The sequence below is a fragment of the Madurella fahalii genome, assembly GCF_045866475.1.
Source record: "Madurella fahalii IFM 68171 DNA, scaffold_3, whole genome shotgun sequence".
Taxonomy (NCBI): Eukaryota; Fungi; Ascomycota; class Sordariomycetes; order Sordariales; genus Madurella; species Madurella fahalii.
The window spans coordinates 3,268,853-3,285,672 of NW_027263973.1; positions in this window are offsets into that span (position 1 = coordinate 3,268,853).

Here is a 16,820-nt window from a genome sequence, read left to right on the forward strand (position 1 = left end):
AGAAAAACTATACCTTGTCTAGCACTTAATATCACCTTTATCTAGCTAAATTCACTACCTCTCTAGGACTCTTTATACTAGGTTATTCTTCTTACTATAAACGCAGTCTCGAATACTTTATCGCTAGTTCGTTATAAAAGTATAGATACTATCTTACTATTAACCGAGTATCTTACAACGTCTAGAGTATCAACTAGGGTACCTATTAATTACTTCCCTCCTTCTTTCTCCTTGATACTAATATTATAGTCCGTTCTTTTTTATTAGAGAAGGAAAAACTAGACTATAAGAAGAGGAGACTTTAGTAAAGCTTCTATGTCTTCGGAAATAGAAATATTTGTTAGAGGATAGAGTATATAAAGCTGTATTATAAGGGCTCTATAATTTTTGGAGGTAGAAGAATCTAAAAGGCAGGCTACTAAGGTACTATTTAGGGCTTCTCATAGTACTGCCGCCAGTATAGGCGATTTAGATAGTTTGTTCAAAGCCTTCTTATCCTTTCTATCAGGGGATTCAGGTTCCTCTAATAGAACTTTTATAGTTTCCTAAGATAATTTAAGTTCTTAATTAGTTCCTATATATTGTCTTTATATCTGAAATCCAGTTGCTTAATTAGATATTCGAATTGTCTATCAATAAAGTATAAGTCGAGGATTTCCTCTATATCCTTACTTTTCTTCTTCGTTTTCTATATCGAATTGCATTACCGGCTAAGTATCTCTAGATACTAGCTCTAAAAGTGAAATATGAAAACATTAGTTTGTAATTTTATATTTAGGAGTAGCGATAGTCTATAGTAAGATATTGTAACTTGTTCTTCAATCTTTAGTAGTCTAATCCTTTAAAGTTAAATTTCTTATTTAGTTGGTTTATATATAAATTTTGTAAAATAAGGTAGATTAAGTTCTCTCTCTCTAGGTAAGATCCTTCGAGCCTATTTTATTATAATATTTCTTTATTTACTGCTAGATAAACTCTAATTCTTCTTTTAGAGTTGTATATAGTATACATATCTTATTTACCTTAACTACTACGCTCGGAACTATAAGTATTCGGTCCTTATTATAGATCTACTTCGTATCTATAGTTCGTACAGAATGGAGTAGCTTTAGTTATCTCTATAGGTATAACGTATCTTATCAGCGAGTGGGCCATATCAGTGAGTGGGCCACTTTCTAACGCGACGCGCCACCTCTACACTAAACACCAATTTTCTCACCAACCCAATATGCCTCCTACGTTAAAGGAAAGCAGGGTAATCTTAGCCCTTGAAGCTCTTCCAAACAACAAAAATCTAAGCCTACGAAATGCAGCTAAGATCTATAACGTCGGCCGTACGACTCTTACGCGGCGACGCGATCGCTATACTGCATGACGCGATACAATCCCTAATTCGAAGAAGCTTACTCAATTAGAAGAGGAGGCTATTGTTCAATATATATTGAGTTCTATAGGCGATGCTTCTACTAAGACTTAGTGGTATAGAAGCTATGGCCAACTATCTCCTACGCCAATGCAACGCGCCCTCTGTCAGTAAGCTCTGGGTATATCGATTTGTCAAACGCCAGCCAGAGCCCCGGATACGTTATTCGTGTAGATACGACTACTAGAAGGCTAAGTACGAGGATCTAAAGGTTATTGGCGAGTGGTTTGTACTTGTATAGAATACCAAGGCTAAGTACGGTATTGTCGACGACGATGTCTATAACTTTGACGAGATAGGGTTTATAATTATCTTCGTAGGTATAGTAGTTACGACCTCGGATGGCTGTAGTAAGGCAAAGCTGACCTAGCCTAGTAACTGCGAATGGGTAACGGTTATCTAAGGGGTCAATGCCTTTGGTTGAACTATCCCCCTCTCTATTATCTTGGCTGTAAAGTACTACCTTGCTAACTAGTATACCGAGTGCAACCTCCTAGCCGACTAGTGTATTACAACCACTGAGAATAGCTAGACTACGAATATAGTAGGCCTCGATTAGATCAAGTACTTCGACGTTTATATAGTGTCCTAGATAAAGGGTAAATACCGGTTGTTAATCCTCGACGGCTACGAGAGCTACTACTCGACTGAATTCAAGCTCTATTGCTAGTAGAACAATATTATTATGCTCTATATGCCTCCGTATTCTTTGTACCTCCTCCAACTACTCGATGTTAGCTGCTTTGGGCTGCTGAAGTAGGTATATAGTCGGCAGGTTGAGGACTTGATGCACGTGTATATCAACTACGTGAGCAAGCTCGAATTCCTCTGTGCCTTCTGCGAGGGCTTCTTTGCCTCTATAATAGAGAAGAATATACAAGGCAGCTTTATAGGGGATGGTCTAGTACTATATAATCTAGAGAGGGTGCTTTCCAAGCTGGATGTCAAGCTTTATATACTAATACCCCTAACTTCACGGCCTAGCACTGCACAACCTTTAGTATTCTAGATGCCATATAACTCTCGAGAAGCGACCTTGCAGTCAATGTTTATTAAGACTTGTATTATTAACTATCAAAATAGCTTACCGACTTCGATGTTAGTTGCTATAGACCAGCTTACTAAGGGGTACGATGGCTATAATGCACTAGGTGGCCCTCCTTCGGTTAGAGAATACTTCGCTCTATAATGCTAACGAGGTACTAAGCAAGCGCTGGAGAGCTAAAAGAACGTGCGTACAGCTTGGAGAGTCACTCGCTGTACAGGATGCATAGAATGTACTAGGCCAGAGCGCTATAAGTGGGAGGGAGTGCAAGAAACGCAGCCGGGTAGTAGTGGTATAGGGGGAATTGTACGACGGTTCGGTGTTGTATAGTGTGCGGTAAGGCTAAATGCACGCACTTGCTAAGAGGCTGCAGATGCCTCAGACTCAGCTGTTTCTGATGTAATTATAGTTGGTTGCTAGTATTGTTATATTGTTATTGCGAATAGTTGTTATAGTGTGGTAGAAAGTGGCCCACTCGCTGATAACATACGTTAATAAGGTACTAGACTTGTCCCTTTTAATCCTAAGAAGGTAATATCCTAGCTAGACATCTGTCTAAAAACGCTAATCCCTCCGAACTTGCAGCCCGGTACCGTCTATACTTAGGCTTCCAAAACACTAAACAATCTAAACGAAGCTTCCTTATAGTCCAATCTTATCAAAACTCGGATTAACCAGCATCAAAATAGCTCTCTATTAGAGATTTTAAAAGCAGTTAATCTCCTAGTGAAAGGAATGTCTAAGATAATACACCAGTTAGTATTATTGAAAGCAGAGAACTAGAGCCTCCGAACAACAAATAAAGTGCTTAACAAGTGCCGGATAGCTAAAAACAACGACTATAGGAAGGAGGATTACTTGCTATATAGGATATATAGGATTTACAACGCCAGAGGGATGTAGATATATAGATCAGGGAGGAAACGCAGGGTAAGAGTGGTCGGGGACCGAGGACTGAGACGTGTGTACAGCGTTGTAGCAACTACGGTGATCCCGGCCACAATTCGCGCACCTATCAAGTAGTTGTAGAAACATCTGAGGAAGATGATTCCGAGTAGTTTCAGTTGTTTTCAGCTGTTTTAGTGGAATAAAGGTAGACTTTGTTGTGTAGGTAGGATTTTGTATAACGTTCGCTTGTATTTGACTTTCGTTTGTAGAATACGTTACTACTTAGTTATTTAATTAAATTATTCTATCTATCTATCTCTTTATAGGTAGTAGGTTGTAGATAGCTTACTCTTAGCTCCTAACCTTTGCGTTAGGGTTTACTAGAACTTCGATACAAACTTTATATCTCAGTCGGTTATCTACTCCTCTAACTACCTATATACTAATATAATATTTCAGCAGATAATATTTACAAGTTACTCTATAGATTAGGCTTCTTTATTGGGTAAGAGATAGGTCTATTTAATTAATCTATAACTATAAGGATGCTATTATAGGTTATAGTTATAGTTATATCTATTGAAGGTAGTAGTTTCGTGATGAAATCTATAGTTACCGAGCTCTATAGTTGTTCGGCTACTAGAAGAGGTCTAGAAATCTACAGGGTTTATATTTTATGGCCTTACTTCGGTTACAGAGGTCACAGTTATATACTACTTCTTTAATTTATTTTCCTAAGTTCAAGGAACTTATAATATTTTCGTAACTAGGTAGTAGTTTTTCCTATCCCTATATATCCTCTGAGTTTTGACCTATAAATGCCTTTAACGAATTCGGTTTATCAACTTCGGTCGATATAGACCTCTCCTTTATACTAGAGTCGTCTTCCTTCGAAAGTAATTCCTTTGGTCTTGCTTTCTAGCGACTCGTATTAGCTAGTAGTATCGCTTACTATACCCTAGTAGTCCTTATTTAGCTATTCCGCTTTAAAAGTTGTATAGTACTCTTCCAAGGGTTGTAGAGGATGCTATAGCGATCTGTTTAGCTATTCTAGAAGTAGTAGTAACGAGGCTTTTGAGCATTTTTCAGTACAGTTAGGCCGTCTACTTAGTATATCTATATAAGTATTCTCCTTTCCTTTAATATAGTTAATTTTAAAGTTAAACTCTACAAGAAACTCTATCTAATAGATTTATCTTCTATTTAGAACCTTGGTAGTAGTAAAGTGGTATAGTTTTTATAATTGGTATAGACCTGTGCATTATATATAGTCCTACTGAGGTACAGTCTCTATTTTTAAAAGACCTTAACTAACGTGTCTTATAAGCGAGCGGTACACTTTCCACCAATCTACCCACAACTATCCTAAATTACAACACAACCACTAGGAAATAACAATAACTGAACCAGAAATAGATGATCAGACGATTCTCCAGCCTCCTGACATGTACGTGCATTATGGCCAAGCTTGCCGCACAGACTACAGCACCGAATCTTCGTACGAGACCCCTCTGCACTACCACCATTTTGGAGTCTTTCATGGATTACCTGCTCACCTACAGCCTTTTGATCCAGTAGATCCTGTGCTTCTTGTACGGTAAGAGACCCTCCAAGCTGTATACGTGTTTTTTTAACTCTCCGTCGCTTACTAAGCTCCTCATTGGCCTTTCGTAGTGCCGAGACCTCTATACGTAAAAGGGCCACTTCGTATATCATAGCCATCGTACCTTTGGCTAGTTGGTCTACAGCAGCTAGTATAGGTGTCGGAGAACTGTCTTGGTAGTTGGATATCCGGCCTTTGATAAGGTCTTTCAGTGAGGTGACCTCTCGGGAGTTTTGTGGTATTTGAGATTGCCAAGGTAGTGCCGTACCTGGCTACGAGATTGGTGGAGTTGGGGTTCGGAGACTGTAAGGATCAAGGATCCAAGGGTATTAGGACCAGAGTGCCTGGGTACGAGCAGTACACGCGCAACGTAGGAGCAGAGTGCTCGTTAGGGGTAGGATAGTGGTCTCATTGAACTCTGTCTCTCTCCTAAGTCCTGTCTTCTACCCCCCTCTTTATGCCCTGCAATGACAACGTCTGGGCTCACTTACCCCGCTCGCTACCCCGTCATCGACCTTGCTTGTACGCTCCTTCGACGCTCCTCTGACGCGATATCCTCGCCCTTCTGGCCTAGCGTTGTTGTTGCTTTTGCGACCCCGCCGGCGCTGCAGCTTCGGGGCTTCCGTCCTGCGCCCACGCCGACCTTACCCAGCCGGTCCTCACAGAGCCTCCCTCCTTCCGGGCTCCTGCCCTCAGGAGCCATCCGGCCTACATGCCCCTTCGTAGGTAATACTGTCGACAATCTTGTTTGCAGGCCTTGTACGTACTAGCTACGTGGTTGCCTACCCCGCGTAGCGCTCGAGGTACTGGATATTGGGATGCCGCCCATAGTGCTTTCTCGCGGTCCTCGAGTTGCCGACGCGTCGTCTCTCCTTCCTTGCCTTCCTCGCCGCGCAGGCACTTGCAGCCGCCGGAGCTTATTATTACATAGACGCTGCGGGTTGTAAGCACGGAAGTATCGGGGTCATTGCGTTGTATAGTACAGTAATTATTTGGCTGCATATTATTGCCTTCCCTTAGTCTCAACAATAGTACACGCGCAGCCTCAATGACTCAGAAGTAGGGGAGAGGGGGTTTTTACTAAGAAAAGGAAGTCAGAGTAGGTAGTACAAGGTAATTGCACTCAGGTTGCATAGTCGTAGCAGGGAGGCAGCTCTACCCTTACTAATCGTAGTCGTCCCAGCTCAACTATCTCGAACTTCCTTTACACTGATCCTTAGCCTCATTTTTAGGAAAAGTAGGGCCTCCACTAGTTCTGGATATAAAGAAGGCTTCCCTCCCCCCAGTTCCTTTCCTCTCTTTTTTTCCTCACGGTCTTACTCTCGTAGGTTACGCCCTTCTTACTCCCTTACCTCTCTATCCTTCACCCGCACCTTCTACACTTCTCTACCGCTTGTTTCACACTTCCGTAGTTCGGTCTACTGACTGCCTGGTATATTGTAGTCGCCGTCCCCGCCCTCGCCGCTCTCGCTCTACTCTCTCGCTCTACTCTCTACACTCTACTCTCTACACTCTACTCTCTACACTCCCCCCCCCCTCTACTTGGTCCGCCATATCGGATAAACGCCCTGTAAATAGCGCCCTCGCTGCTCTTACAGGGTCTCTACGCATGCTAATCCTTTCTTAGGCTGAAGATAATAAAGAGCCCGGCGGTCCCCCTAAGAAGTCCAAGGCCGCTCCTACGTCCCCTGGCTCCTCGGTAGGTTTCTAGTCCTCCCTTTTCCCGCCTTCGCTGCTCCTAACCTGCTTCTCTAGGCCGAAGACGACGTCGCTCCGTCCTCCCCGCCCGCCGCCGACATCCCCAAGGCCCGCAACAAGCTCGCCGAGGGCGCCCGCCGCGTCATCCCATAAGTATTCCTCCCTCGGCCACTAGCTCCCCGCTGATTGTACGCAGCTGCCGCTCGTACCTCCGCCGTATACTGAAGAAGGGTCCCTCCGCCAGCTGCAAGAACCAGAAGAGCTCCGGTACCCGCTGTTTCCGCTACGCATACTACAACTATATCTGCCTGCCGGTAGGTCCTCCCCCTCTTATTTTACGCTGCTCCTACAGCGCTTATTAGCAGCGTCTGACTGTTTCTAGGTCCCCCCCGATATATTGAATGCAGTAGTCCGGTTTATAGAAGCCTTTAACCGCATGGAGTTCCCTACCGCTAGTAAGGATATAAGTAAAACTTTTTTTTTTTACTTCTTAACTATATATTTCTTACGCTAACAGTGCTTTTCCTCAGGTTGCTAGTCTAGAGGAGGAAGTCCAGGAGACTGGCAATACCGCCCTACACGCCCTCAAGGACTTCTCTGCCCCCCGGCCCCGGTCCGCCGAGGTTACCGCCCACCGTACCAGCACTAACCGCGCTGGTCGTACGCTGCGCCTCCGCCGCAATAGCGGCGTTACTGCAGGTTCATCTTTCGCTGTCCCTACTACTACCGGTTCCTCGTCCTCGCCCTCGGGCGCTGCCCCTAAGCTCCCCCTCCTATTGGAGGCGCAGACTGCGGTCCTAACCAACATTTAGAAGCACTTAGGCGATATAGAGGCGCTGCTTTCGCGCATCGCAGACCACCTTACCCCTATTATGGAGGAGGGTGACACTGAGGTTGAAAGTAAGGAGAAGTAGATAGGGCGCTGCTTGGGCACGGGTTTTTCATAGGTTTTTTAATGCCCTTAGACAAATTAAAGCTTTTTCCCTCGCCTGATATACTCTTATATACTTATGCTCTATACTGCCCTTACGCCTTTACAAATCTCACTTCATATGCCCTCAACAATAGTCCATCATCTAGGTATTCCCTAGGTTCCCAGGTATTATCCTCAGGTAGATAGCCCTTCCATTTGATCAGGAACTACCTATTTCTCGCTGAACCCCTATGGTCGATAATAGCTTCCACCTCGTAATATTGCTCTTCTAGCTCGACGTCGACCCTTTCGCGCTGCTCCTACGCTTATTCCTCGTTGCCCTTGAATAGCTCGAGCAGGGTAATTAGGAAAACTCGATGGATACGATAGCGTTGTAGAAGGTCCAGCTCGTATACCATCTTCCTATCGCCGACAACCTTGAGGATCTTGAAGGGCTCCAGATACTTATCTACGAGTTTGCTACTTAGACGCCGCTGCTTGAAGTGCTTTGTTAAGAGCCAGACCTATTGACCAACCTAGAACGCCTTGTCTTCCCGCTTTCGATTATACCACTTCTTGTAGTTCCTGTTGGTAGCGACGAGGATATCGTAGATCCTTTTGCGACTCGCCGACAAATGTCTTGCTCGCTTATCCGTAGCGGGAACTGAGCTTCTGGGGATTGTTGCAGGATCTGGAGGATCTCGGGGGTGGAACCTATAGAGAAGAAAGGCTAGTGTCGACCGTATTGCTGTATAGTAGGAACTGTTATAGGCATACTCTACGAGGTATAGATGATACGCCTAATCCGCTTGATCGTAGCTGCAGAACGTGCGCAAGTAATACTCGAGTATCTAGTTCTGGCGCTCCGTCTGCCCATCTATCTGCAGGTGATACGCGGTACTCAGGCGCCGCTTGATACCCAAAAGCTCGTACAAGGTCTTCCAGAAGGAGCTTGTAAACAGGCTGCCCCTATCGGATACGATGGACTAGGGAAGTCCGAAGGGTCGGTAGACGTAGTCGAAGAACAGCTCTACGAAGGCGCTTGCTATAAGCGTCGTAGTTGTTACGATATAGAGAGCGTACTTCGTAAACTTATCTACTACGACCAAGGCAGCGTTGTACGCCTTGCCTATCCGAGGGTCGATCGAGGTTAGTAGGCCTGTAACGAAGTCCACTATGATCATCTACTATAGTCCATCGGGCACTGGTAGCACTACAAGTAAGCCGTAAGGGCAGTGTATACGCGGCTTCGTGCGTTGGCAGGTTACACAGTTGCCGTTGACGTATATTACTACGTCCTCTCTTATAGACGGCCAAAAGTAATTGCACCCTAGGCGCTCCTATATCTTCCTAAAGCCTCTATAGCCCGCAGTCGGTACGTTATAATAGCTCTCAATCAGCTCGTGCCTAAGGGATAGGGGAATATATACTCTACCTTGATAACGGACGAGCCCGTCCTCTCCTTCTCTCCAAGAGCCTTCGCCGCTCCTACACCGCTGCTTACAAGCATCAGACTGAAGCCATTGATCTTTTAGTTGCTCCTCGAGCAACACTTCTTCTAAAGACAGCTACCTTCCTGTCACCTAGGTCCCATAATCTCCGTTTTTAGCGCCTACAGCGCCTACGATAGGCGTACGGTGATCAGGCGCAGCCTCATCATAAAAGTCATTCCCTATACAACGGCAGAGGCCCCCGGCGCCGAATATAGAACGAAAACTACAGGACAGCCCATCGGGGGGGCTAGCGCTAGCGACGTGTATCTACTTATTAGCATCCGATACAGCGTCTTCGTCCTCATCTATAGAGCCGCGGCCGCGCTTCTCGCCGTAGTCCCAGACCTCTTAGACCACAACGTCGCTCTAGCCTTCTTAGCTCAGCAGCAACCTCTCAAACTCTTCTCTTTCTTACTCAATAACTTCTTCGTCTTCTACTGTTCTCATACACAGCGGCAGCGCAACTGTAGCAGACGGTCGGAGCAGTCTTCGGGCCGTAGCGACAACGGGGCAGGGGCTAGGGTTCTCCTGTCGCCCACACTCAATCCTGTTCTACAGGAGTTGAAGCAGCGGGTTCTCAGCGTCTTCGCCCGCCTCTTCTTCTTCCATATAGTCTGGCCTACGCGAAAGTCCATCAGCAGGGTTCTAAGCACTAGGGCGGTACTTAATAACAAAGTCAAACGCAGCTAAGTCGTCGCTCCAACGCAGTTACCGCAAACTTAGTCTCTTCTTAGTCTTCCAGTACTCCAGGTTAAGGTAGTCTGTCAGGACTACAACTGGGACCTGAATATAAAGGAGATACTAGGACCAAGTTCGGAACGCATCGACGAACGCAAGCAGCTCCCTATCTCCGGTACCGTAGCACGTTTCTTCAGGCGTAAGCTTCCTCGATCTAAAAGCGACAGGGTGCCAACGATCCTCATAGAGCTACGAGAGCACTGCTCCAATCGCACACTTCGAGGCATCTGTCTCCACACGGATAGGCAGGGAGGGATCGAAGTGCCTAAGGATAGGAGCCTCGCCGAATTTGCATCTAAGCAGCTCGAACGCCTCGGTTGCCTCCTTCGTAAGCTCGAATAGGCGCTTCTGGTCGCCACGTAGGAGGTCTGTCAAAGGGGCACAAATCTTCGAATAGTTCCTAATAAAGCGACGGTAGAACCCTATGAATCCCAGGAAGACTTGAATGTCGTACACGCTACGAAGGAACGGCCACTGCGTAACGGACTCGACGCAGGACGGCTCCATAGCGATCCCCTCGGGTGAGATTATATACCCCAGGAACTCGACTTCAGTGGTATAGAATTAGCACTTCTTAAGATTGGCATAGAGGTCAGCCTTCTCCAATCGATCGAGGACTTCCTTCACATACTGCTCATACACTGCTTCGTCATCGCTGTAGATCAGGATATCGTCTAAGTAGACGATACACATAACGTCCACCAGCCCAGATAACGCTTGGTTAATGTACGTCTGGAAGGTCACTAGGGCGTTAGCTAGCCCCATCGCCATCACACGGAACTCATAGTAGCCGTATCGTATACGAAAGGCGGTCTTCCACTCATCGCCCTCGCTGAGCCTAATACGATAGTACACATCCTTCAAATCGATCTTGGTATAGATCTTAGCCGTTAACAGACGGTCAAAGATCTCTCCAATTAGCGGGATAGGTACGCAGTTCTTGCGTATTACCGCGTTCAGCCCTCGGTAGTCGACAACAAGGCGCAATTCGCCCCCCTTTTTTGGGACGAATAAGATAGGGGCGCCTACAGGGCTTGTAGAGGGTCGTATCCAGCCCTTCTCAGTAGCGGCCCTAAGCCACTCGCGCAGGGTCTCGAGTTCTATCACCCCCAATAGGTAAATTGGTCCCCAGGGCGGCTACGCATCGTCTACGAGCTCAATACGGTACTTTACTGATGTCTTAGGGAAGGGCAGGATCCCCGACTTATAGAACAGCTTTTCGTACGCCCGGTAAGCCTCCGGGAGCTGCGGTTGCTCCAGCTCATACACCACGTTAGCGGGGTCCTCGTTGGAGGGGATAACAGCTACAAGGGCAAATACCGATCCGACCCACTGTTGCTTGGGCTCAACGCATAAGCCTACTCGCAGCGCCTCAGGCGGGTAAGCCCACGTCTTGGCCCAGAAGTCGATATCGGGGTTGGCCATTTCGAGCCAGGGCTGGCCGAGTAGGACAACAAAGGGCTCAATATCCGCGACAACAAAGCGCAGGAGATACGTCTGAGCTCTACCTTTACAGTCGACGGCACACATGTAAAGGGGACACACTCCGTAGGTCCGTACAGGTTGATTTCCGATGCCGGCAATCCCTACCGATAGCTCGAAGTACTTAAGGAGGGAGTACTTGGTAAGATAGCTGTAGCTAATCAGATTATAATCTGCTCCTAAGTCGAGCATCGCAAGCGCCTTTTTCCAGCTTCCTTGCATCCTAACCATTACATCGGACTCTACACAACGAGAGATATCCCCGGCGTTGCCCTATTTCTCTATCGCTGCAGCTCCTACGCGTTCCTGCAGAGGGATCTGGTTGCTACTAGTAGCAGGGTCGTCGCTAGGGCACCGAAGTGACGTATACCCTACTTGATTGCAGCGCCGGCATACCGCCTAGGGGCAATTGGTTGAGTAGTGCCCCAGCTAGTTGCAGGTATAGCAGCGTTGTTGCTACTTATCCGCCCTCTCCGGCACTAGGGGGTTAGACGGCCCCGACAGACAGTTCCTGGCAATATAGCCCTCCCTTCCGCAGTTGTAGCAGACGATGTTACACCCTAGTCGCACCAGCGGAGCTTAGGCACCTCTCTCGACAGACTCTAGTACCGTAGGAGGTTCTAGCAGGGGTCGCAGTCGGAAGCGGTATCCCGAAGTCCCTTCAACCCGCTAACTATCCTCAATCCGACGGGCGGTACTCACAAGCTGCTAGTAAGTAGCAGGTAAGGTGGCTTGGCAGGTAATCGCCAAGCGAATCTCCCTACGGAACTTCGGGAGGAGGCCAATTACCCACTAACTCTCCTCCATCTGGTAGGGGAGGTCGGCAGTAATAGTTATATATCGATCCACGAATTCCGTCACCGTCTCATCGTCGCACTGACGCAGGTTATCAAGCTACGTAGCCGCAGAGAGAGCACGCGTCTCCGGATCTAAGAGCTGACTGCAAAGGAACTCAACGAATTCCTCCCACGTCACTAAGGCAGGGTCGAAGGAAGGGTCATTTTCCCGCTCAGTAATATACTTGACCCAGGAGTTCTTAGGGGTCCCACATAGGCAGCTCACCGCATACATAACGCAGTCGCTGCTTAGAACGTTACCGAGAAGGCGGAAGTTCGCCTTACAGTCGAAGAGAAAATTACGAAGAGCAGTTGCATTGGACCCATTATACGTAGGATAGATGAAAGTCAGGGTCTTCCACATCACTCCCACCTATACGACTGTCCCAAGCTACTAGGGCGCCACGCTCGCGGGGGTCGTAGGAGCGGGCTCAGGAGGGGTCAAAAGGGCCTCCCGGGATGGATGCACCATAGAATTAACCAGAGGCGCTGGTTCTAGCACGCGTTAATTCTAATAGAAGAGCAGCTCAAACTCAGCTAGCATAGTACAGCCTCCCAGCACGCGACAGCAATCTGCTCGTCGAGTCGTCGTTCCTCGTCAAGCAGTCGCTACTGTTGCTCAGACAGGGGCGTATCCGTCTGTACTACGGGAGAGCGGTTGATAAGCAGCTCGTCCGCAGGTAAGCGCCCTTAGGTCATACTAAGGGAATCAAGGACCTGAGCATCCGAAACCTCAGGAATATCAGGAAGTTATGCGATACTGGAAGGCTGGCTATTCGACGTAAGCGAGCCTTCTATTTCGCTTGCAAGCTGATTGAGAGTAGCGCGCTAACGCCTTAGTGCCATACTCGCCCCGGACGGTCTAGTCGCCCGGAAGGCAAAGAGTTCAACGTATAAGGATCAAGGATCCAAGGGTATTAGGACCAGAGTGCCTAGGTACGAGCAGTACACGCGCAACGTAGGAGCAGAGTGCTCGTTAGGGGTAGGATAGTGGTCTCATTGAACTCTATCTCTCTCCTAAGTCCTGTCTTCTACCCCCCTCTTTATGCCCTACGATGACAACGTCTGGGCTCACTTACCCCGCTCGCTGCCCCGTCATCGACCTTGCTTGTACGCTCCTTCGACGCTCCTCTGACGCGATATCCTCGCCCTTCTGGCCTAGCGTTGTTGTTGCTTTTGCGACCCCGCCGGCGCTGCGGCTTCGGGGCTTCCGTCCTGCGCCCACGCCGACCTTACCCAGCCGGTCCTCACATAAGTCAATCTATAGAGACTTTCGAATACCTTCCTTATCTTTGAACGGTAACTGATAACGCTAATTACAGCAGCCGTGATTGAATAAAAGATAAAACTTGAGAAGTTGATGTTTGTGTAGTCGCCATCAAGCAATAGAACATACCCACAAAGTTTGAGCCCAGATTGCGGATACTTCCCGTGACTCGCCCGCAGTAAAAGGTCGTGCCGGAACATTAACAAGAAGGTTTCAAACCACTCCTTTACTCTTGATGTCCACTGGGGAGGGTTGTGTATAAACCGCGGCTCGCTTTGCATTAGGAAGTCCCATTCACGTGGCTCTATGGCTGCTGGGCCCTGTAATTTGATGAAAATATCGATAAACCCGAGGGCGCCCGTGAGTAAGAGCTTGTAAACTTTTGCTATTTCTTTGCTCTCTCTCGATTCGGTCCACAACTTGTCCTGAGAAAGGGTCTGGCCCCAGAGACATCGTAGCTCTCCCATAGACTGATATGCCGTACAACGTTCGGGGGATTCATGAACGCAGATACGGTGCTGGTCGAGGCAAGCCATGGCAGTGTACTCAAAATCGGGCCAAAATCGCCTGCGGATGATTGGCGATGGGTTGAGTACATTTGTTACGTGGTGGGAGCCCAGATGGGCCAGACGGCCAGGATCCCAGGGGTCATGTGATCCCAGGATTCTGGAACCTTCTCTGGGCACTGGCCCATTCCTGTCATATATTACTGGGCTCCCGCACTCTTTGCAGTGCAAGATAGACAACAACGAATTTTCATCTTTTTTCATTTTCCCACGCAACAACATTGGATCATCGGTAGGTCAGAGAGAGGATGTTTGTCCAAGCCCGTAAATGATGACAAAAACCTCTCCATCAGTCGTTAGGAGATCTGGGTGAACGTCTGATTTCTTATCGAGTCGCCAAAACTTCAACTTAGGTTCTTCAAACTTTTGCCACCATCCCAAATCTGAGACCGACATCGGATGCCGTCCGTCTGGATACGTGAGACGCTGCCGTGAACTGTTATATTCTGGTTCGTAGGTGCCGAACTGTAGCCATGTCGTACCATCTGACGTATTTTGTATAAAACGGTTGGTATCCAGTGGCGAACATATAAGACGGTGGCTGAAGCGTAGGTCGGATTTGATGTTGAGACCGATTTCTCTTAGGGTGAGATTTATATATTCTAGTTGTATCGGCTGTATATCGAGATGGCAAGCTGCTTTTGAAAAAGGACAATTGTGTCACGGGACCGGCTGAGGGCGCAGCCCCGGGTACGTGATATAAGCAAGTGGTGCGCAGCGTTCAATCACGGAGTGATTGAACTGGCGGATCTTTTGGTTCATTGGCAGAGTGGTTTACTGCGCGCCCTCTTACAATTGTTCAATCACTCCGTGGGTGCACTGGAGGTCCTGCGTTCAATTCGGCCAGGTGCCGCATGTCGGCGGGCGAGATGCCCTTGAGAGTGGCGATTGACGTCAGGGTTCCCCTCCTTCGTTGGCGCTCACAGTGACGTATGACATGGTGGCGGCGCGCTTCGCCCAAGGCCCTGCGGGGTGTGCGTGGTTTGGGTTCCCACCCACGGCGAGTCATACGGATCATTGGGGGTCTGACACTTGCCTGCTATCCTTAGTGGTCGGAAGCCGCCGCGAAGGAGCTCGAGGGCGAGCTCTTCCAGAGGGGAGGATAGTTGTCACGGGACCGGCTGAGGGCGCAGCCCCGGGTACGTGATATAAGCAAGTGGTGCGCAGCGTTCAATCACGGAGTGATTGAACTGGCGGATCTTTTGGTTCATTGGCAGAGTGGTTTACTGCGCGCCCTCTTACAAATTGACATTCGTAGTTATGTGCAGATCTACACGGTCTAACAATATACCGGTTTCTCGGCCGCATCTCTCAGAAATAGTTGACGTGTTGAATCAGCATTTCCGATATTGCTCAGCAATGGCGTCACTTTGCTGCGTAGTACGCAATACCGGGCTAGCCCACGACTAGTCGGCTTTATCTTTAGCGTTATCACAGCCTTCCTAGGCTTTAGACTGTACAATAGGTGTTTCGAGGCCGCTAGTTAGGATCCATGGTAGTACTGCCTGAAGCGAGATAAAGGCCGCGATGTTGAGAATCGCTACTACTCCAAAGAGAGGCGAAATAGTGTCGATCCAGACTTTGTAACTTCGATTTGACATGGTAGCACTCACGAGACCGGTTACAGCTTCCCACTGGGTAAGCTTAGTAAGAGTGCCAGGCTCGTTCTCGTCCGGGAATTGGACCGGCCGTGTCAATGCTCGTATGCTATCGCGCACGATATTCCATACTCGAGTCTACATATAGCTGAGAGTTACAGCAATGAATGCCAGGAAAGCAATAGTTTCACCGTCAGATAGTGTAAGTCGCTAACCAATGAGGATTAACTGGCTTTGGTCATGCCAGAGATATTTTTGAATATTATAATGCTCTTCAGTAACTATATTATCGTGGTATACAAGAGCAAGTCGCGTTGCGGAATCGAATGAAGACAGTTGCGATGTTGTACTTGAGTAGAGGCAGCGGTTTCAAAGAAGTGACTGTATTGGGTACGTTTATCCTAGGGTGCCTGGGATGCTGCAACGGGATGGTGGTTTTCTTAGATTAGAACTGTTGATGGTAACCTAATTGGTGCTAGGGACCGCGGCTGGGATGTATTAAGCACAACAAATACAAAGTCAAAGTGAGCGACCCGGTACACTCTGGTGCCGTGTATTATGTATGTGCCCTTGAATAGAGAGAAGCGTTTAGTGCCTGATTATTAGATTAAATGTTTACTGCTTTTATTGCCGAGCTAGGCATACCATCAAGCAGTGCCGCCTTCAGCTTTAAACACCAATACTAACAACGCCCCATATTAAACATAGCGCATTTTGTGTAACTGGGGTTTCGGTGTGCTAGATGTCTCCAATACATATATTCAGCTGGAGATAACACTGTCTCATCTCTACTTTATCTGGTAAAGACATCAAGATATGGGATATTACAGCCAAAGCTCTAGTAGCTTTGCAACGAGGTCTTAGGCCGGCTTTAAGCTATTAGCACAATATTAGAGAGGGAAGAGGGAGGGGATTGAGAACGCAACCTGAGTGGCTATCGCGGTGCTAGTGATATGCATACAATGTCTAGGTAAAACCATGTGCACTACGCAATACAGACAAAGGAATATAATTGCCTCGAACATGCTATCCAAATATTGACCTGTATCTCTCACACAGTGCAATTAGTGCTGACATTGTAGATGATGAGATGAGTCTAGTAGTATCTTGAGATCTAACCAAGTTAAGGATTGTTAAAGCTTAGCTTAAGATATGGAATCACCTCAGTCGTACCTAATAGGGGTTAGTAAGTCCTGGTTACCCTCAGTGTCAGCATTGCTGAACAAGATTCTCACCATTGATGTTACCTTAGAGGGCTTGGGTCTGGTCT